At 41.6% G+C, this 23,304-nt stretch overlaps 1 protein-coding gene across 3 annotated transcripts in view; it reads left to right on the forward strand.

The window, feature by feature from the left end:
- Nucleotides 1-23,304, forward strand: part of SNTG1 (syntrophin gamma 1) — a 923,961-nt gene that overhangs the window by 317,872 nt on the left and 582,785 nt on the right. The gene's annotated exons all lie outside the window — the stretch shown is intronic.

Raw genomic sequence — 23,304 nt, forward strand, 5'->3', positions numbered from 1 at the left:
CAATAGGGCCCTCTGCCCCATCCCCATAGCAATGTCCTCTGCTCTTTTGACATCCCCCCCCAAAAATAGTGTCATTCCCATAGTAATGTGCTCTGCTCTTTGACATCCCCCCACCCACAATAGGGCCCTCTGCCCTCATCCCCATAGCAATGTCCTCTGCTTCTTATAAATCCCTTCCACCCCTCACAATAGTGCTCTCTGCTCCCACAGCATTGTCCCCTGGCCCCTTTATCTCACCCCCCCTCCCACACACACATGCATACAGGATTGAAAAAATGCTTGCTTCTCCTACCTACGATCAAACTGTTGATTGGTTGCTACGGTCCACCTCATGTCCTAGCAACCAATCATGTGCCAGTTAACTTCAAAAGTTAACTTGGCCAGCTCTCGCCCTCCATTTGTCGTCCGTCCAGAGCTGTGTAGTCTCTTGCTCTCCTGTGAGGAAGAATGAGAGACGAGGCTGGGGGAAGGACTGATGCTGAAGTAGAGGGGGTAGGCAAAGCAGAAAAGTGTTCTTGATTGACCTGACACCCATCTGCAGTCGATAGGTCGAACAGGAATGATGGGTTGCCAACCCTCAGTCTAATATAATGTATCTAGTTCACCTGTGTTTTACCATCAGTCAGCTCCTCTGACATTAAAAGTTTCAGGTTACATGCTAATGAATTTTAACCATGTCATTCCAGCAGGTTAAGATGATGGTACTTTCAAAAGCAGGACACTTTATAAAAAAGGGGACATATTGTAATACATACATCTAAACGTTCTTTTTTTCAGTCTTTCACTATTGACAGTCACCTTGTTCTCTTGTTCTTGTCATACCTCTATTTACTTAGTTGCTACATTCATATTTATTTCCTTCTACAAAAGGCATTTCCACATTGTTATTGATTTGTGAACTTTGCACATTTAGACATTCTCCCTGTTGCTTCACAAACAACAAGCGAACAATGAAACATTCACAGCACTGGCCCTATAATTATGTTCAGTTTATATAATCGATTCTCTCATTTTTATCTAGTTCAAAAATTTACAGAAAGCAGTTTGAAATGGTTTATTATAGGTAAAAATTTTGAATATGTATTTTAAAATAAAAATTGATAGTGACTCATAATTTCTTAGCCAATAATGAGACCCATAAAGTAGGAAAATTTAAAGCATTATTAAAACCTAACAGTTACGTTTATCTCCAATAATATCTCATTCTGCCATCTCCACAGCTTGAGCATTCTGCAAATTTAGATTGCTGCAATACTCTAGCAAAGAATGACACGTATAGAGCCTGATTCATCAAGCAGTGTATATGTGATGTCGTATGCTAAAAGCATCATTATATCAGGTGATACTATCAAAAGTGGAAAAGTCACTTGATTCATCAAAAATATTTCATTTATTGAGGTAGAACATTTTTCATTTGCAGTTTTAAAATCACTACACTACTTCACTACACTAACGTTGTCCTAAATTATAATTTTTTTGTTATTTAAAATTTTGGGATGTAAGCACTTTTGTTTTGGGATATAAGATGTACTCCAGGGAGTCAGCCCCTCAAAGTATCTTTTTAATGACAGTGCTCACCATGACCAGTGACCACATTTCCTTTTTTTCCAGCTGGATTCTGAGGAATGAAAGTGCCACTAAAGTCAAAACTTTTTTTTTCCATTTAGGATAGAGTAGAGTGAGCTATTATAACCCCTGGCAGGTTTTATTTGCCATCTGTGTCCCATTGGGAAAATGTCCCTTTATTTTTTATTGCTTACCTAAAACAGGAAGTGAAAGTAAATCCCTCCTAAGTGATGGAATTCTGGGGTGTCAGCAGAGTCACCAGTACTAGCATCCCTACTGGAAGATTTCCCTTCTATTGTTGTTCTAATGTCAACCCAAAATTTGGGATTTTCTTTTACTTTCACTTTTGATTATAATTGTAAAAAGGACAAATAGAGAGGACGAATCTCCCTAACAGAGGCAAACTCAACAATAAAAACCCAACATGGGTACTGATCTCTCTCCACTCTGTCCAAAATTAAAATACAGAAAAAGTTTTGCCTTTACTGACTTGAAGTAGGCTGAGCTTGTGTTCACTATGTCATGGTTCAGGAGCCTACAATTGGATAGAGGTTATCTCCTGTTGCAATTTCTCTTTAATTCTTGTCCTGAAGACACAACAGGAAGGGAGACAATTTTTTCCAAAGTAAAGAGAAATGAAACAGTTTTCACCAAAGGAGGTTATTGGAAGATTTTCCTTCACCTACTGTTCAGCTGACAGGTATAACATTTTAGATTACCCATCATTTCCCTAATGACAAAGGTCATTAGGACAAATAGAGTGAATGTGAATGAAAGCAAAAACACCAACTTCATTAAACAAATTCTTACAGAAATTCTAACCTTTCCGCTCACTATCTAAAGCTAAAAAAGTTTGGTGTTAGATGTACTTTAACCTGCCCAAGATTGTCAGCAGGGTTTAAAATTATATATATATATATATATATATATATATATATATATATATATATATATATACACACACACAGTGCTAAGTAAATGAGTACACCCTTTTTAAGATTTTAATTAAGATAGCAATGAGCACAATGACAATTTCCAAAATTTTGACAAAACTGAGTTTTTTTAGAACATTTATTTACATCTTTACATGAAAGTAAGGTTAATAATGTAACTTAGATTACAAACCCTTCAGTTTTACTCAAATTATTTAAAAAAAATGAATACACCCCACAACAAAAACTTCTACAGTATTTTTTATGACATTCATGATTTGTAAGGACAGAACTATGTCTTCTAGGCATGGAACGAACACATTGGCAACTTATTGCAACATCTATCTTTTTCCATTCTTCAAGAACAACCCATCTGAGTCATGCTCAACTTGTCTCTTCAGAATTCTCCATAGGTGTTCGATTGTGTTCTGTTCAGGAGACATACCTGGCCACTGAATCACGTTCACCCCATTCTTCTTTAGAAATGCAGCAGTGGCCTTAGATGTGTGTTCTGGATCATTGTCATCTTGTAAAAGTGCACGGCGACCAAGAGCATGGAGTAATGGTAGCATCTTCTCTTTCAATATAGATCAGTATATCTGTGAATTCATAATACCATCAATGAAACGCATTTCCCTGTCACCAGCAGCACTCATGCAGCCCCCAGAAGGACGTTGCCACCACCATGTTTCCCTGTAGGCACCATGAATTTTTCTTTGTACTCCTCGCCTTTTCAACACCAGACAGTTTTGAAGCCATCAGTTCCAAAAACATTTATCTTGGTCTCATCACTCCAGATTACAAAATCTCAATAGTCTTCTTCTTTTTCAGCATAGGCCCTGGATTTTTTTTTGTGCATGGGCTTTAGGAGAGCCTTCCTTTTAGGGCGACACCCATGCATGCCATTCCTCTGCAGTGTACTCCGTATTGTGTCATGGGAAACATTCACGCCAGTTTGGCTTTCTACTTCTTTAGCTAACTGCAGTGAACATTCATGGCAATTTTCTTCAACCCTTCTCATCAGAAGACGCTCCTGTTGAGGTGTTAACTTGATTGGCATGAACCTCTCTGTGAGAGGATTGCAGCTCCATCTTTGTTACATTGTGTATCCCTTTTGCTGCAGTATTCTGACTGATAAGTAAAGCTTTGCTGATCTTCTTGTAGCCTTCAACTTTCTTGTGTAAAGAAATGATTTCCTTTCTCAGGCCTTGTGGCATTTCTCTTCCATGTGGTGCTATTGCTGACAGCATTAAATGGGGAAGGGGTTTTCCCATTTGTTAAGTAACGCCCTTTTATAATCAACTGTCTGCTGGACACCTGTTTAATGAATAATTAGACTCACCTGTAGTTGAATTCTTATCTAAAATGTAGCTTTGCTCCTAACACTTTCATTTGGGTGTATTCATTTTTGCAACATGGTTTTGAATGAATTTGTTAGAAAACTTTTACTTACTTTTTTGTTTGTTCAAATTAATAAATCTTGGTTGCAAGCAATGGCCCGCATTTGTGGGAGTATTTTTTAGTATAGTGTCCCATAGAAAATGTTGATTCTGAAAGGAAAGTAAAGGTTTTCTGGCAAATCTGTTGGGTGTACTCTTTATGCACAGCAATGTATGTATATACAGTTCCTTGAAAAAGTATTCATAACCCTTGAAATTTTCCACATTTTGTCATGTTGCAACCAAAAACAAATGTATTTTATTGTGATTTTTTTTGTGATAGACCAACACAAAGTAGCACATAATTGTGAAGTGGAAGGAAAATGATAAATGGTTTTCACATTTTTTTTACAAATAAATATCTGAAAAGTGTGGTATCCATTTGTATTCAGCCTCCCTGAGCCAATACTTTGTAGAACCACCTTTTGCTGCAATTACAGCTGCAAGTCTTTCTGGTTATGTCTCTTCCAGCTTTGCACATCTAAAGAGGGACATTTTTTGTCTATTCTTCTTTTCAAAATAGCTCAATCTCTGTCACATTGGATGGAGAGCATCTGTGAACAGCAATTTTTAAGTCTTGCCACAGATTCTCAATTGGATTTAGGTCTGGACTTTGACTGGGCTATTCTAACACATAAATAGGGTTTGATCAAACCATTCCATTGCAACTCTGGTTGTATGTTTAGGGTCATTGTCCTGCTGGAAGGTGAACCTCCACCCCAGTCTCAAACCTTTCATCTGCAGACTTTGCATGGTTTCTTCTAAGATTGCCCTATATTAGGCTCCATCCATCTTTCCATCAACTCTGACCAGCTTCCCTATCCCATGTTTCACAGGGGGGATGTTGTGTTCACGGTGGAGTGCAGTGTTCCCTGCCACACATAGCATTTTGCTTTTAGGCCAAAAAGTAAAATTTTGGTCTCATCTGACCACAGCACCTTCTTCCACATGTTTGCTGTGTCCCCCACATAGCTTCTCGCAAACTGCAAACAGGACTTCGTACGGATTTCTTTCAATAATGGCTTTGTTCTTGCCACTTTTCCATAAAGACCAGATTTGTGGAGTACAGTTGTCCTGTGGACAGATTCTCCCTCCTGAGCTGTGGATCACTGCAGCTCCAGAGTTAACATGGGCCTCTTGGCTACTTCTCTGATGAATGCTCTCCATGCCCGACCTTTCAGTTCAGGTGCACGGCCATGTTTTGTTAGGTTTGCAATTGTGCCATACTCTTTCCATTTTTGGATGATGGATTGAACAATGCTCCATGAGATGAGATGAGCTTGGGATATTTCTTATAAACTAACCCTGCTTTAAACTTCTCCATGACTTTATTCCTGACCTGTTTGGTGTGTTAGCTTTCATGATGCTGTTTGTTCATTGAGATTCTCTAACAGACATATGAGGGCTTCACAGAACAGCTGTATTCATACTGAGATAAAATTACACACAAGTGGACTCTATTTACTAATTAGGTGACTTCTGAAGACAATTGGTTTCTCTAGATTTTAGTTAGGGGTTTCAAAGTAAATGGGGCTGAATACAAATGAACGCCACACTTTTCAGATATTTAATTTGTAAAAAAAATTGAAAACCATTTATCATTTTCCTTTCACTTCACAATTATGTGCCATTAAAATACATTTCCATTTTGGTTGTAACATGACAAAATGTGGAAAATTTCAAGGGGTATAAATATTTTTTCAAGTTTCTGTGTGAGTGTATGTATATATATATATATATATATATATATATATATATATATATATATATATATATATATATATATATGGAACTCTCACATGGCCTCTTTCTTTGTCCTTTTTCTCTACTCTCAGTATCCTTGTGGGTACCCCAGTCAGCATTGTCACCCAAGGCTACACTTCTGAATTGGTCTACAAACACCTTCCACTCTCCTCATCACCATTACATAGAGAGAAGGTACTTCTGTAGTTCACACACAATAGCTGGTAAGGTTGATAATATTGTTTGATATTTTAGCTCAGTGCACAGAAAGCTACAAGGACACTGCATTTCTGGCACAATGAACAGCCTGTAAAAAAAAGCTGATACAAATAGCAGGACTGGTAGCTGCAATATACTACATTTTTGTTCGTGGGGTTCAATATTCTTTAATGTTTTTTATAAATTCTATTTGATTGTAGCCGTATTAGTGCAATTATGACAGAGAAAATTGAGTACTGTCCGTGATACTTTTTTTATTTGCACTAACATACAATTTTTCTGGAAAAGCTTTCAGGATATGTCCCCTTCTTCAAGGCCCAAGCAGTACTGATTCAAAAATTTTTAAGCAGAATGTTGAGGAAAAAAAACAACACATCTCTGAGGGAAAGGAGAGAAAAAAAGAGAGAAAAACAAACAGATACAAATCAATGGTAATAAAGATAGCAGCAGAGTTAGTGAGATAAGACAGTGGGAGATCTATAGAATGGAGGGGGGATGCTAGAGGGGATCGTAAAACTTTAGTATAATGGGTAAGGAAACCAATATCTAAATCCAGTACATTATTTTTTGTGTCAAAAAGAATTATCATTCTTAGTTCAAACGTTTTCCTTTCCTGGATAGTTCTAAAATTCCCTTTAAGAACTAAAACATTGAGGTCTTCTATATTGTGGTCCGGTTGTGAGAAGTGATGTCCCACAGGTGTGTACAACATTACTGGAGGTACAGTTGTAAGATCCCATGATATTGAAGGTCCCATTTGTGTGTGTGACACTTTTGGATAGGTTGATCTGGTTGCATAGTTTGCAGCGTTTTTTATTGCAGGGTTTGCTTCCATTATTTGTGACTTCATAATCAAAATGAAGTTTCCGGCTGATTAGTTTGTGTCTGAGGTTGGATGGTTGTCTAAAAGATAATAATGGGGGTTGTTGGAATATTCCTTACAGAGTTTCATCCTCTGTTATAATGGGTTGTAAATCTTTGATTATGTTTTTGATCCCTTCAAGTGCTGGGTTGTATGTGGTGACTAGAGGTACTCGGTTATTTGTTTTTTTTTCTGTGTATTGGAGGAGATTTTCTCTTTGGGTTTCAAGGCTGTGTTTATGCTGTTGTTGATGGTTTCGTTTTTGTAACCTTTCTTATGGAAGGAGTCTGCCAGTGTTCTGAGATGTTTATCTCTGTCTTCTGGGTCTGAACACATTTGGTGGTACCTGATGGCCTGGCTCTGAATGATGGCCCGTTTAGTGTGTTGGGGGTGAAAACTGGAACTGTGAAGATAGCTGCATCGGTCAGTCAGTTTTCTGTATATTGACGTGTGAAGCTTGTCATCCCTGATGTATACTGTAGTGTCTAGCTAGTTGACATGTGTTTGATAGATAGGTAAAAAGTGTTGATCAATGAGAAGAATTGGTTTAGATTTTCTTCACCTTCAGTCCATACCATGAAGATATCATCAATATAGCGATAATATCTGTATGGCTTTTGTTGTATGCTGTTCAGGAATTTGTCCTCCAGGTCAGCCATAAATAAGTTTGCATATTGGGGGGCCATTTTGCTTCCCATAGCAGTACCCATACACTGGAGATAGATGCCATTATTGAAAGTGAAGTAGTTGTGTGTAAGAATGAATTTGATGAGCTTTGTCACATCCTCAGCAGTGTATTTGTGGTTTGGTGAGGATGATAATAATCTGTGACATGCTGCCAACCCATCCTTTTGAGGGATATTACTGTACAGAGATTCTACATCCATAGTGACTAGAAGTGTATTAGGTGGTAATTGTTGTATATTGTTAAGCTTGTTCAGAAAATCAGTGGTGTCTTGCAGGAAACTCGCAGTGTTCATGACTAAAGGTTTTAACATGTTTTCTACAAGGCCTGAGAAATGTGTGTATTCATACCTGTTATAATGGGTCTGCCTGGATTTCCTGGCTTGTGAATCTTTTGCAGCATGTAGAAGTCTCCAATTTCTGGATTATCCGGAATCGCATTGATGAGTTCTGAATGTAGGTGGCTTGGTATTGTCGCAATGAGACCTTTTAATTGCTTAGTAAAATCCTGGGTTGGATCATAATCCAGTTTTTTGTAGTAGGTAGTATTTGCCAGCTGCCTCTGGCCCTCTTGTATATATTTGTCTGTATCCATCACAACGACTGCTCCCCCTTTATCAGCTGGTTTGATGGTTATGGCCTGATCATTGTGCAGATCATGTACGGCTCTTTGCTCCAGTTGTGAAAGGTTGTATAATATTTTCTTTTGCTGGGTGGATATTAGGGATGTGACTCGCAGCCTGAAGCTGTCAATATAGGTATCCAGTTTGGGATTGCATCCTTGTGGAGGTGTGAAGTTGCTGTTCTTTTTCTTTTTGTCACCTCCTATTGTGCTAGGATTCCTTTCATTACTGTGAAAATATTCTTTGAGCCTTAGTCTCCTAAAGAATTCCTCCATATTGGACCATACCTGTAAATTATCCAATTTGGTGGTTGGGCAGAATGTGAGGCCATTGGAGAGGACTGTTGGTTCTGTTGTAGAAAGTTTATGATTTGACAAATTTATGATTCCTAGTTCCTCTGTTATATTCACATTTTCTGTCAAGTCAGCATTTACACAAGGGATACCTTGGGATTCTGGATTGGGTTCCAAGTTGCTGATAGCAGGAGTTATAGAAGTTGTGTTTGTTTTGTGTTGTTTAGGTTGTATCCAAAAGGTCTGCTCTTGGTGTAGCTTTTGGAGTTTTTTTTTGCTTCCTTTTCATGGCAAGTTCTTGCAGTTGTCTTTGTAAGGTTTTCTATTTCATTCTTAATTTGGTTGATGCTTGTAGGGTCCAATGGTGCTGAGATTTCAAATACCAACCGCTTTTCTTTCCGGATTGTTTTCCTTTTAACATACAGTTTATGAATGAGGTTGTTCCTTAACCTTTCCCTGGTACATCTGCAGAGTCCTTCTGCATAAGGAGAGTTCAGTGCATTAAATTCTATTGAAATACTGTATGCGTGAACAGTTTTTGAGGCACGTTTTTGTAATGATCAGCTTAGGATAAAACTAGTGAATATTTTTCTCTGCTTGTGAGTTTGTATTTTCATGCATGCAGGTTTTCTAGTTTCTCTTCCTTGCCAGAAAACCTTTCCCTGTGTTTGCTATGACCTTGGTGAAAACCTATTTCCCTGTACTTTTGTGTTATACCCAACATAACAATGATAAAAGCTGTAATAGTTTCTTTCACTTTTGCTCAAAGTTTCTGGATGTTTGAAGAGCAAACTTTGGCACAGAGCAATGTACTTTAGGCTGCCTCTCATTTTAAAAATGTCATATTGTAGTAATGTTACAAAATGGTTCCATAAAAAGCTTACATTTTATTTTTTATTCTGTTCATTATATCGGTGAGGGTTCTCATTTATTCAGGTCATGGTATAACTAGCAGTAGTTATTAACTGGACTAACTAGTAGTTAGTCACATTCCAAATGGATCTTAGTGATTTTAACATTCAGCTAGACTTGTAGTATGACTAAATACAACTGTGTTTAGCTGGCTAAAGCATTAGGCTTCTTAAAAAGAAACATAAAAATAACAATCTGTTTTTATTAAGAACACGTGTGAATTCACTATGAGTGGAGGCTGTTCACTTAACCAGGTGACTGCGTTTACCTTGTAAAATGTATGTTCGTATAGCTTTGTAAATAAGTAGACACTCAGGTAAATTCAAAAATAGTAAAGAGCTCAACTGCCCCGGGGTTCATTTTAAATAGGGCTTGGTGGACTTCAGACCATTGAAAACAATGGGAGCTAAATCTGTCAAATCCAAAATACCACTTCTCTGGGCTAATATGCAAGGGGGTGTACAAAAAAAAAAGGGGAGGGGTTGGAAAAGCCACGGGAAATGAGAACCACATTTTCAAATAAAAATTGCATTCAGCCAGGAGCAGTAATTTTTTAAAGGTTGTGGTTGTGTTCCATTTTTTAAGAAACCAGCAATGAGATGTAATTTGCTTTATACAGTAGTACATGACATTTTGCTCCCATCAAACTGTTAAATGTTCAGGCTTTTGAATGAATGTCGATCAGCTAAAGTTCAGTCCGAACATGTGTTTTAACCAAACCTTTATCTCATCCCTTTTCAAAGAGTATCTAAGACATGCTTTAGAATTCCAATGCACCTCCACACATTGTACATAAATCTGGGGCTTGCCTCATGTGTTGAGGTGCAATGAGACCATATGGACACATCATCCACAGTGCAGCTGAGCTTCCTCCTGCAGCTGTTGCACAGACAGTGAAGCAGCAGGGGAGTTTTAAAAGAGAAGTATGGGATTTGTAAACAAAAAAAAACAAACAAAAAAAACAAAAAAAAATATGTATACTCATCTAGGTGGAAGCAGCATTGGTTTGATGGAGCATATGTCCCCCACTGCTCAGTTCTCCCCATCTGCTCTGAGCAGAGAGTGGTGATTGTCAGTAAGTGGCTCTCTGCTCTCCTCTCCTCTCCAACACTCACTGGAGCGCTGGGCTGTGGTGGGAGTGGCTGGATCAGGCCCTTTGAGGCTTGCTGAAATGCTGATCCAGGTACCAATCCATACCATACCTTTGAAGTAGATGAGATACATGCACCAGGGAAGACAATGGATTAGTGAGCATTAAAATCACATAATCTGTGAAACGGCTTATGACGTGTTTACGGTTATTGATCATAAAGCCATATATTTCAGGGCTTTATCTAATGGTGGCGGCTAATGGTTCCATTAGTAGATAAAAAATAAGGGGAGATAGCAGGCATCCCTGTCGAGTGCTGTTTGTAATCCCAAAGGGTTTGGACAACATACCCGACCTACACACTTGAGCTGATGGAGAAGTATATAAGGCAAGAATTGCAGAAAGCAAATGTCCTGTAAAGCCAAATTTCTCCTGCGCATTTGTCAGGTACAACCAATGCACTCTGTCAAATGCCTTCTCTGTATCCAGAGCTAGAAGCAGAGAAGGTGTCCACCCTTTCTTGGCTAGATGTATCATATCTATTAATCGTCTGGTGGCATCCGACGTTTGCCTGCCCTTGGTTAATCCAGATTGATCTGAGTCAATTAGGGTGGGTAAGATGTCTAATAATCTTAATGCTATCATTTTGGCATACATCTTTAGGTAATTGTTTAATAGGGATATAGGCCTAAAGTTTTGGGGTACATCCAGTGTCTTACCTGGTTTAGGCAATGTTACTATCAGCGCTTCTCACATCTTAGGTGGAAAAGAAGCAGAGGCAGCTCTGGCCTCATACATCCTGAGGAGGTAGGGTTCTAGGTTTAGTTTAAAATTCTTGTAATATTCCCCTGTAAGACCATCCAGCACCAGGGATTTGTTACTTGGGAGTGTGTCTATAACCTTCAATATTGTAAAGGGGAAAGTTGAGGTAGTTTGATGTCTGTCAGAAAATTTTCTACGCCTGATTGAGAAGGTTGTGCAATGAGGATGTCTTGGTTTAAATTATAGAGAGACCCATAACAATCTCTAAAGGTGTCCTCTATGCTTTGAGGGTCAAACACCTTTTGTTTAGATTTAGGGTTAATAAGATGCACTATTTTCATTTTAAAGCATTGTCCTTTTAATTTGTAGAATAGAAGGACATTTTCACTCTTTTTTCAGTTTGTTAAAAGGATTGAAGTAAAGCTAGTCTAAGGTCATGTCTCAAGGTAGTAATTTTTGCGCTGGGGGTAGGTTTTTTTTTGTTTTGAGCTTCTAGGGTGTCAGTTTATGAGAGTAAGGTATTGAGTTGCTGGTGCCTCTGCTTTTGATGCTTTTTGATTCTAGTGCCTAGTTGAATAAACATACCCCTGCTATATGTCTTGTGGGCGTTCCACAGTACAACTGGATTGTCAGTAGAAGAGGAATTGATCTGAAAGTAATCGGTCAAGTGACCCTCTAGGATTTTTTTAGTTATTGGATTTTGTATTACTTGGGAGTTAGAGTACCACACATAGGCACTGTTGTTTGGATATGCACCCATAATGTGAGGAGGACAGAAGCATGGTCCATTTATGTTATATTGTTAATTTTTGTTTGAGTCACCTTTTGTAGTAGCCACTTGTCCATCAGAAACAGATCATCAGATCCTCGAATATGTACAGTGAGAGTACAATGTGAGAATAAAATGAGAAGTCCCTTTCGCTTGCGTATGTACAATGCCAGGCGTCATACAAATCATGTGACCACAAGAAGGATCCTTGTTGTATCCATTTTACTTTTCATCAATCTATTGAGGAACCTAATTTGATGTTTGTTAGAAGCATAAATGTTCACTAATGTATAACGGGTAGTGTTGAAATCACACACTATGATGAGATAGCCACCAGATGGGTCAGCTGTTTCTGAGTGTAGATGGAAGGAAACTGAGTCCATGATTGCAATCATAACCTCTCTTTTTTTGCTGTCATGTTGGAAGCATCTATGTGTGCATCTAGGTGGTGGAAGTGTATCTCTTGGACGCATATAATGTCACAGTGGGAAGAATCAGCTTCTTTCCAGAGGACGCTCTTTTGGCCGGATGGTTTAGCCTGTGTGCATTCATGCAAAGTATCTTAACCGGCATGACTCATATTGGAGGGTATGATAAGTGTCAAATGTTGAATGTACTTACAATTGGGCCAGTTGGTGGTTGAGGAGGGGGGTGAGTATCCATAGTTTGAAGGCGATGTCCCAGGAGACAACCTGTATCATATGCGTACCTGATGATTCAAGAAAAAAAGAGTCCCGAGCATGGTAACAAGAACAGTTTCTGAAAAGGTAACGAGTAAAAAAACAGGTAAATAACATAAACTTTAACGGAGGGTACTTAAAACCCAGGTGCAGAATATTTCTACTCAGGTGTATGGGAGCTTGTATTGTGAGGTAGAGCTCCAAATGGCGAGGCCCTGCATTAGGGCATATTTTGCAGGCATCAGGGCATTAAGTTGTGTTTCCTATGGCTTTAGGAGACAGAAGCTTGCTGCCACTCTGGAGGGATTCTGCTGGGGCTACTTGCATTTGGAGATGTGGGAGGTTCGCTCAGTATAATCTTCCATTTTTGAAGAACCCAGAAACCATTGGTGGGGAATGTGATCACATGAGTTGATCCATCTTTGGTAACTATCAATTTTGTTTGGTATCCCCATCTGTTGCCAATATTGTGGTTCCTCAGGGTTTTTGTAATTGGTTGTTTAAGTTTTTACGGAGTTGTAGTGTAAATTGCGATAAATCCGTAATTTACATGTAATTTGCATCAGACATTCTTAGTTTGGTAAAAATGCATATGGAATAGAACATTTATAGCGGCATGTTCTGGTATGAATGAGAGTTTTGGGAGGTGATGTATCCTGTCTATGGACAGCTCGATAGAAGGATGGTCTGACATTAAGGCTGAAAGCATTGCAGTGGCATAGGAACATAGTTCAGATGGTTGCACTGATTCTGGTATGCCCCTTAGCTTAACATTGTTGCTTCTGGACTTCCACTATTTTAAAGTCAATGTGATCAACTCTGTTCCCTACTGCAGTAAGTTCAGAGCTGAATTTCCTCATACATGTCATCATATCAGTGTGGATAGTGCTTCTCAGTGAGATAAGCATATCTTTTAATGTTATCTCCAGGACTGGTTGATTCAGTATGGGGAATGATACTATGGAGTCAGGGAGCTCCCTGGTATTCTCTTGTGAGTCAGCATTAGACCTTACCTCACACTGCTGCAGCCCTGGATCTTCCAACCTGAAACATGCTTTTACAGGGCTCCTGTTGAGAGGTGAGGATGTTTGTGAGGTCTCCCCAGAGTTGTGAGCGTTCCTGTATGCAGAATCAGCATGGCTCTGTGTAAATCTGGGAGCTGTTTACGGAGTAGATGAGGAGCCTGCGGCATCTTGCCCACGAGGATATGGCGACTGTGTGAAGTACGCTGTCAGCTTTTTAGGGCGATGTTCTGCTTGGCATCTTCTGGGCATGGTGCAGGGATGTAGGGGAGTCAATCTGCTGCTGAATGCCTATGATCCGATGCCCTGTGCTGCTGTGAACCACTGTATATATCCGCCGAATGCTGGAGCTCCGGGATTAAACCTCTGTCCTGGTGGAGTTCAAGCCAGCCCACAGCGAGTTTTAACCCACTGTTGGCTGAAAACAGATCACAGGAGTGCAGAACTAATGGCACTCCTGTGAACCATAGGAAACGTTTAGCCAAAATAGCTTTGGCTATACTTCTCCTTTAAAGCTGGATGGGAAAAACCTGTGGGGGATTCAGAGACACAAATTTCCCATCAGGTCTGCTCCCCCTTTTATTGACAGCAGTCAGGGGGCAGATCCATAGCCAACAGACAGCCTGGTATTGGCTATAGACTTTGCCTACTGTCAATCAGAGAGAGTGGACCTGATGGAAAAGTAGTAGCACAGCGTCCTCGACATCCTCTGCCCACTGTTAGCACCATTGACTCGGAGGTTATCAGCTATGCAGCTGACAGAATTCTTAGGGATGGGCCTAAAAGACCCCTGTTCGGTTCGCACCAGAACTTCCAAACACCACGAAAGTTTGGACCTGAATAATGAACCCATTAACCACTTCAGCCCCGGAAGGATTTACCCCCTTCCTGACCAAAAAAGAGAAAATTCAGGTCTGAAAAAACCACTCTACCACCTCCATCCCTAAAATGCGCAAAAGAGAGGAGAGAACAAAAGCCTTGGGACTTTGAGTGAGGTGGGAGAGATTTGGCACACGTTCACAAAAAAATGCAATAAAATCTATTTATTAATTACATAATGTTACATAACCAAATGGGAACAGCAGTAAATGTGAGTTACCCGGCATAGTGGCCAGGTTAAGAACACAAGCAAAGATAAATATCAAATCATTACATTAAATACACATCCATTGGACAATAATAAATGTAATTTAAATTGGTAAAACAATTGATATATATACATCATAGGAGGTAGAAGTTATACATGCATAGATGAAGCACTATGTAAGCAATAGTGACACACTGCAAGAGTGCCCAGCAATGTAGACATTACAGAAAGCATCGATGGTTCCCTACGCATTTTGCAAGTCTGTTGCTTGCTCTTCAGGGGCAGATGCATTATTATTAATTCGCTGGGCTAGGTCTCCAAACACTGATGACAGGACGGCGGCAATAAGAATGTCCAAGTCGGGGGCTGAGGGGATGCAGCAAATGAACCGCAGCAGGAAAAAACCCGGATGTCCAGCACGGACTGCATACAACACTCGGTCACCGGTCTCTAATATACCAGGCACGTATCTAGAAAATATATAAGTAAATGTATATAATATGTATAAAGATACACATGTCTCAGAGGGCAGAATGAAAACGTAGAGGGAACATAAGATGGTAAACTCAAGTGATAGGAATCAACATACTAATGCAGCCTGGACTTCTGGTTTCGGCGCCGCATGGAGTAGCTGTTCCTCACACAGCTCCCGCTAACCGCCCTCCACATCGGCCTGAAAATCGGCATTTTCCGCCCCCAAAAGTTTCACCAGCCTTCTCCACGTCCCCGGCCACGAGATGGACCGGTTCCTCGAAAAAACCGGGCCGCGATCGTACGCGGCCGCCGCCGCGCGGCCGGCCCAGCCGCAAATCGAGGCCCCGGCTTCGGCCTACATGGATCCGGCCTGTGCGGCCCAGCCTGAGGAGACGACGCCTGCTATGGAGGTAGGAGACCGGCCTGCTCATCCATCCAGCACGAGTGACACTTTACTACCACAGATCCAGGCCCCCCCCTCCTCCATCTAGCCCTGAAACGTCTCCCTTCATGCAGCAGCCACACTTACCTCCACTGCCACAAGACCATCACACAGAACTCCTGGCACAGGCTGTGGCTGCTCTCCTCTCCCCTATGATAGCTGCATCAGTGGAGAAAGCTGTCAGCTCAGGTATGCAGAAAGTCCAAGCCCAGCTGGGGGAACATGCATCCAGACTGAATGAAGCAGAGCATCGCATATCCACCATTGAGGACGAACTTTACCAGACGCAATCCCTGGAACATGCACAGGACAGAACGAACAAATTTATTCTGGAAAAACTCGATGACCTCGAGAACAGGTCCAGGAGGAACAACCTGCGTTTTGTAGGTTTCCCTGAATCGCTCCATCAATCTGCCCTAATGGAATTATGCGCTCGTCGCATCCCTGAAGCTCTGGGCCTGGGAGGCCCGTGTACCGTGGAGCGCGCTCATCGCATGGGGGCTTTCAACTCGGAACGCAAGTTACCGCGCCCGATCATAGCCAAATATCTCAACTACTCAGACAAAGCCGCCATACTGCAACAATACCGGCAAGCAAGATCCCTGCAGATAGAAGGAGTCCGCATTCTGATCTTCGCCGACTATTCGGTAGACGTTTCTAAACGACGCAAAGCTTTCCAGCATGTTTGTGCAGAACTTCACCAGCGGCAATTCAAATTCACATTGGCATTCCCGGCTACCCTACGGATCAAAACACCTTCCGGTGAACAACTGTCCTTTCAAGACCCGGAGGAAGCATCTGCCTACTTGAAACCGTCGCGCTCAGGATCCCTCCTCAGCCCCACACCTAAGGCCCCACCACTCAACCGGGCCCTGGATCAGAGGAGCCCGCGCAAAGACTCTCCCAAGCGCTTCAGGGCCTCGGGTCCAACTCACCATGGCCTCACTACACGCTGAGGGGCACGTACTGGCCCCGCTGCTTCCACACGCAAGTGTTTCCTTCTTCATGGCTCTGTTTGGCCTTCCTCTGTACCTGGTTAAGGTGCTCTGAATTTTGGACTCTCCCTCCTGGACAGTCCACACCTCACAGGTAATATCTGTTACTACTTGATCAGACTTGTTGTTCTGTCTGCATACATCTTGAATTGACTCTTCACTGACGAACTTTTTTCGCTATGTTCTATTTTAGTTGTATTTTTACCCTTCCTCAGTGGTTCATGGTTATAGAGGTATTTTGCTTAACATGGCAACTTATGTACACTGACTTGTGATGTCTATATTTTCATTTTTGTATACATTCGTACCCTCTTCCCCCTGGGTTCCTTTGTGCAGACCTGCTTCCACATACTGCTCTCCCGCATGCCCTGCTGTTGCCTTATACTCCATCTCCACGGGGCGGAAGCCCCTGACATGATACAGGGCTGGTTATGGGAACTGGTCTTCGCAGTGATCCCCATGCGGAAAAAAGTGAAGTTGGTTAGCTATTATGTTTATTTCTGCTTATCCTATCTTTGGCTACTGCTACAGTCTTATCCTTCCCCCTCCTCTCCTTTTCCTCTTCCCGATAATTTCACTATTAGTGCACGCATCCTCGTCGTCCCCCTTCTTAGGGCTTTGATCTCATGCTCCAGTATAGATAACTACTGCTCACTATACTCAACCACACACATCCTAAAGATTTCATTACTAGTTCATCATACCCCCATCCTAATCCCATCATGCTGCGAATAATTTCGTGGAATGTGAAGGGCCTTCGTTCCCCTGCTAAGAGAATGAAGGTTCTTCGCCATCTCAAACGGCTCAAAGCAGATATAGCTCTGCTTCAGGAGACACATCTTTCTTCACCCGATTTTGTTCGGATGAAGAAACTCTGGGTGGGGGCGGCGGTGGGCTCAGAAGCTCTCGGCCGTAAAGCGGGAGTCCTTATCCTTATCCATAAAAACCTCCCTTGTACCATACTGTCAACGGATACGGATACTCAGGGCAGATTGCTCTCTATTCGTGTCCGCATTGGGACAAAAGAAATAGTGATATCCAACATATACGCACCAAACAGTCCTACAAAACAGTTCTTCACCACACTGACCACTTGGCTCCTGCGCTACCCCTCCTTACCTCAAGTCGTTGGGGGAGACTTTAATTCTGTAATACACCCACTAGCTGATAAATCTTCGAAACGACGACTTGACTCGTCCTCGACACCGACCAACTCTACATTGTTAGCGGACACAATGGAATCCCTTCGTCTCCTTGACTTATGGCGCCTACACCACCCGACTGATAGGGAATTCTCCTTTTACTCCCATCCACACAACATATTCACTAGAATTGACTACATATTTAGCTCGCATGACCTACTCCCCTTCATCCCGGACGCGGAGATACATGATATTGCTATCTCTGACCATGCTCCTATATCTATATCTCTAGAGACTCCTGATATCCATCCGAATCCCAAACTTTGGCGATTCCCCGCCTTCCTCCAGCACAACGCGGACTTCCACACCTACATCACCAAAGAATGGCGTTTATACGTACAAACTAATGCGGACCATGCGGACAACCCTAATCTGCTATGGGACGCAGGGAAAGCTTTCCTCCGAGGACGCATTATCTCTTATGCATCCTCCTTCAAAAAGAATGCACATCTTAACTACACTACGGCCAGTTCCAGACTCCATCAGGCTCAGCGTACACTCTATACCCATGACACACCTGAGAACCGGGAAGCTTGGCGAATAGCCAAACAATCCTTTGAAACTTGGGCCGACACACTGGAATCGATTAAGAGAGCTCACTTTGATGCCACTCTTCACAAATTTGGGAACAAAGCCGGTAAACTGCTAGCCAGACTATGTAAGGGACCCTACCGCCCAACTATCATCCCTGCTATCCGGGAGCCTGACGGCTCTATAACGACGTCGCAAAAGGGCATAAACTCAGCCATGCTGCGCTATTATACGGCTTTGTATGCGGCCGACCCTATCGACGAGCAAACGGCACACAAATTTATAGACAAAGTGACTCTGACTCAAATATCCTCCTCGCAACTAGACTCCCTAAATGCCCCCATATCTCTCGCGGAAATAACCAACACGATTCGGACTCTAGCCTCTTCCAAAGCCCCTGGTCCAGATGGACTAACGGGCGAATTTTATAAATCCCTAAACTCACTCCTAGCACCCACACTTGAAAGGGTATACCAACACATATGGTCAGGAGGCCCCTATCTACCCACGGGCAACCAGGCGATAATAAAACTTCTAGAAAAAAAGGGGAAGGAACCTACAGAACCAGGCTCTTATAGGCCCATTTCGCTTCTAAATCTTGATGTCAAGATTTTATCCAAAATCATAGCCACAAGGCTAGCTGACATCATCCCTTTTCTGATCCATCCTGCCCAGTCAGGCTTTGTGAAAGGCAGAACGGCGACGATCAACATCAGAAAGGTGATGATGGCACTAGAGCACGCTAGATGTAACCCGAACGGGGATTTTGCCATCATTACTCTTGATGCCGAAAAAGCTTTCGACAATGTTAGTATTGAATGGCTGTCTCTGGTTTTGAACAAAATGGGATTCACTGGCCCTTTCTTACATCTAGTGAAATCTATGTATACCTCTCCGGCCGCCAGGTTGGTTGCAGCTGGCCTGCTCTCAAATGAATTTCGCCTCCATAAGGGTACGAGACAAGGCTGCCCCTTATCCCCTCTCCTCTTTAATTTGGCCCTGGAACCACTATCTAGGTTTTTGTCCACAGTAGCCCCAATCCATGGCATTCCGATAGGGGAGCTACAACTGAAGACGTCTCTCTTTGCAGATGACGTCCTCATATTCTCCGCAAATCCTTCCGCAGATATGCCCACGATAAAGAACACATTTGATCTATTCCGAAAATGTTCCGGTTTACGCATAAATTATTCCAAAAGCGAGATATTGCCCCTCGGTCCCCTCCCACCTCCGGCCTGGTCTCACAATTCCATCTTCTCGATAGCTAAATCACACATCACTTACCTGGGTATCAAAATAGGGAAACTCCCTTCCTCACTCTACCATCTGAATTACCCCCCCCCCTCTTTACCAAGCTAACTCAGGAACTTGAAAACTGGATGGATCTGCCCCTCTCGCTCCTGGGAAGATGTCACCTGATAAAAATGGTCAGTTTCGCATGCCTGCTATACCCTCTTCAAACGATACCTTTACTCATCAGACATAAGGACATTCAAATTTTAAACTCTGCAATATCAAAATTTCTTTGGCGAAACAAAAGACCACGCATTGCTTTCTCGAAACTTCATCTTCCCAGGACCGAAGGCGGTATTAGTCTTCCGAACGTTAGACTGTATAATTTAGCATGTCTCTTGAGGGTGAGTCTAGACTGGATTACCCAAAAGTCCCAATGTTCAAACTTCCATTTGGAAACGGCAATGGTCCATCCCTATTCCCTTACTGCCCTTCTCCACTGCAAGTGGAAATCTCTATCATCTCCGCATCAACACAACCTCCTGCTGAGGGACACTGCCATTGCCTGGAGGGAGGTAAGGAAAAGTCTCCGTCTCTCTCCTTTCATCTCTAAATTTCTTCCAATACAAGGGAACCCAAATTTTACTCCGGGTTTGGAACGACAGCCTTACGATGAATGGCGCCAAAAGGGTCTTGCTACGTTTTTCTCCATGTGTGATCCGGACTCTGGCAGGGTGATGTCATTTAGATCTCTAGCCGCAAAATTTTCTCTTCCGGATGCCTCGAACTTCCATTATCGCCAATGTGTCAGCTTTCTTCAAAAAACCTGCAGGAACGATTCCGTCAGATTCACTACATCGTTCATGGAAACTCTCATTCAGAATGACACCTGCAAAATATCTGACATATACAAACCACTACTTTTGAAAATTACTCCCTCCTTAGCCTCGTCATCAGTGCTGAATTGGGCGAAGGACTTTCCAGAAGAGGACATAGTAGACAAAATCCTGCAAGGCCTCAATTCTGTGTACAATCTGATCCCCAATGAATTATGGATGGAAACCCAGCTGAAAATCACCCACCGCGCCCATATTCCTTTTCTTCTCACTCCCAACCATTCTTCAGCCTCTTCCTCCCCTTCACTGTGCCCAATGTGCCAGCAACCCAAACCTTCTCTCGTACACCGGTTCTGGACTTGTAACTATATTGCTACTTTTTGGGATCAAGTTCTGGCTTATATCTTCAGGATTACGCTGTTGAAACTCCCCAAGAACCCGCTCCTCCTCATCTTTGGGCATTGGGACTACACACTACTCCCCTGGTCAACCGCCCCCAGCCCACCGGGAAAGGACTGGTCATTGATCTGCCTCCTATTAGCCAGAAGGGCCATACTGGCCAACTGGACCTCCGCATCCACGCCCTCCATTTCACAGGTCGAAAGGGATCTCTTACAACTCCTTTTTCGGGACAAAATTAATGCCAACCTGGACCACCAGAAAGCCTCCAAACGCTTTCACGACAGATGGGACCTTTTTATTTTGATGCAGCTCTCTCCACACGACCGTACGCTCCTTGATGACCACTCATTTGTGTACAAAGATCCTCGTCAAACTTGAACTATTCCACTACTGGATGTCTCCCTTCAATGGAGTATTGGACCTAAGCCCACTTCCCCCCCCCCTCTTCTTTTTCCTCCCCCCCCCTCTCCCATCCTCTCTTCTGTTTTTGCCATATTTGGTTAGTTCCTTGAGGTTAATTTTAGAGTCTCCGGGCTATTAGATCCATCCAGTTATAGTCTCCTCATGTCTGTCTAATCCTATTAGGGAGTGGATTAGTGTCCGCTCTCGTTTAAGTTTTTAAGTCTTTTGTTCTTCCTTTCTTTTCTTGTACACGCCTTAAAGATGACGAGAGTCTCGTCTTGTGTTATAGTCTACTTTGTACACTGTACTTTACATAAAAAAGAAAACACTTGTATCTGCTGATGATGACTTTATGTACTGTTCTAACATTTTTCAATAAAAATTTATTCAAAAAAAAAAAAAAACATACTAATGCAGCCTAATGTGCTCCTTATCTATGTGTACATGTAGTAGTCCTGACCAGAGCACTTTTTGCGATTTGGCACTGCGTCGCTCTAACTGACAATTGCGCAGTCGTGCGATGTTGTACCCAAACAAAATTGACGTCTTTTTTTTCCCACAAATAGAGCTTTCTTTTGGTTTTTATTTTTTGAGCTATAAACAAATAAAGAGCGACAATTTTGATAAATTTTTGCTATAATAAATATCCCATAAAAATATATAAAAACTATTTATTTTCTCAGTTTAGGCCGATATGCATTCTTCTACATATTTTTGGTAAAGAAAAATTAATAAGTGAATATTGATTGGTTTGCGCAAAAGTTATAGCGTCTACAAAATCGGGGATAGTTTTATGGCATTTTTATTTTATTTTTTTTATTAGTAATGGCGGCAATCTGCGATTTGCATCTGGACTATGATATTATGGCGGACACATCGGACATTTTTGATACTATTTTGGGACCATTGTCATTTATACAGCTATCAGTGCTATAAAAATGCATTTATTACTGTGCAAATGACACTGGCAATGAAGGAGCTAACCACTAGGGGTGCGATGGAGGGGTTAAATGTATCCTAGGGAGTGATTCTAACTGTGGGGGGAGGGGCTACAACACACATGACAGCGATCACTGCTCTTGATGACAGAGAGCAGTGATCTCTGTCCTGTCACTAGGCAGAAAAGGGAAATGCTTTGTTTACAAAAGCATCTCCCCGTTCTACCTCTCCATGACATGATCACGAGCACCTGGCGGACATCGAGTGCACGGGATCTGCGGTCATCGGTCATGTATATCGGCGTGTGCGCTGATATATGCCTTTTGAAGGCATATATGCAAGTAATTGGGCATACAATGGTTAAAGGGGTCTGGGTCCTGCCCTGGGGGACATGTATCAATACAAAAAAAGCTAATGGCTAATTAGGCCCAATTTTGACATTTTCACTTAAGGGTGTACTCACTTTAGTTGCCAGTGGTTTAGACATTAATGGCTGTGTGTTGAGTTATTTTGAGGGGAAAGCAAATTTATACTGTTATACAAGTTACAAGTTGTACATTTACTATTTTGCATTGTAGCAAAGTGTAATTTCTTCAGTGTTGTCACATGAAAAAATATAATAAAATATTTTCAAAAATGTGAGGGGTGTACTCACTTTTGTGAGATACTGTATATGTGCATATGAACACTTATTAAGAGAACATCTCCTTTTTTCCAAGTGGACTCCTTTGCATTTAAATTTAACTCGTTACTGGAGGAATTTATGTTTTTTGTATTATTTTGTATATAATGTATATTGTATATATTGTATATTATTGTGCTTACGATTTAGTAGTGCGACTCTTTATGCTAAAATTATATATTTTATGTGTATGTTTTTATTTCCTCTTTTTGTACTAACATACAAAAGCTTGTGTTGCATCCCCTAGCAACAACTTTATTCACCTATATTCTTTGGCATGTTTGTATTAAAGAATTTCTGTACTTGTTTCCTTCTGTTATTGTGCTGCCACTGAAGGACGTTACATTTAGCTTGTCAGAGCCTAGGGATAGGAAAATAATAACCTTACATAAAATGTCGAATATCTTCACTCCTGCTGAAATTCACGTGCACACAGAGCACTTTTATCTTTGACAAACACTGACATTGAAGGCCTGTCACTTG

The sequence above is a fragment of the Lithobates pipiens genome, unplaced genomic scaffold, assembly GCF_037356315.1.
Source record: "Lithobates pipiens isolate NorthernLeopardFrog02 unplaced genomic scaffold, aLitPip1_a1.2 Scaffold_19, whole genome shotgun sequence".
Taxonomy (NCBI): Eukaryota; Metazoa; Chordata; class Amphibia; order Anura; family Ranidae; genus Lithobates; species Lithobates pipiens.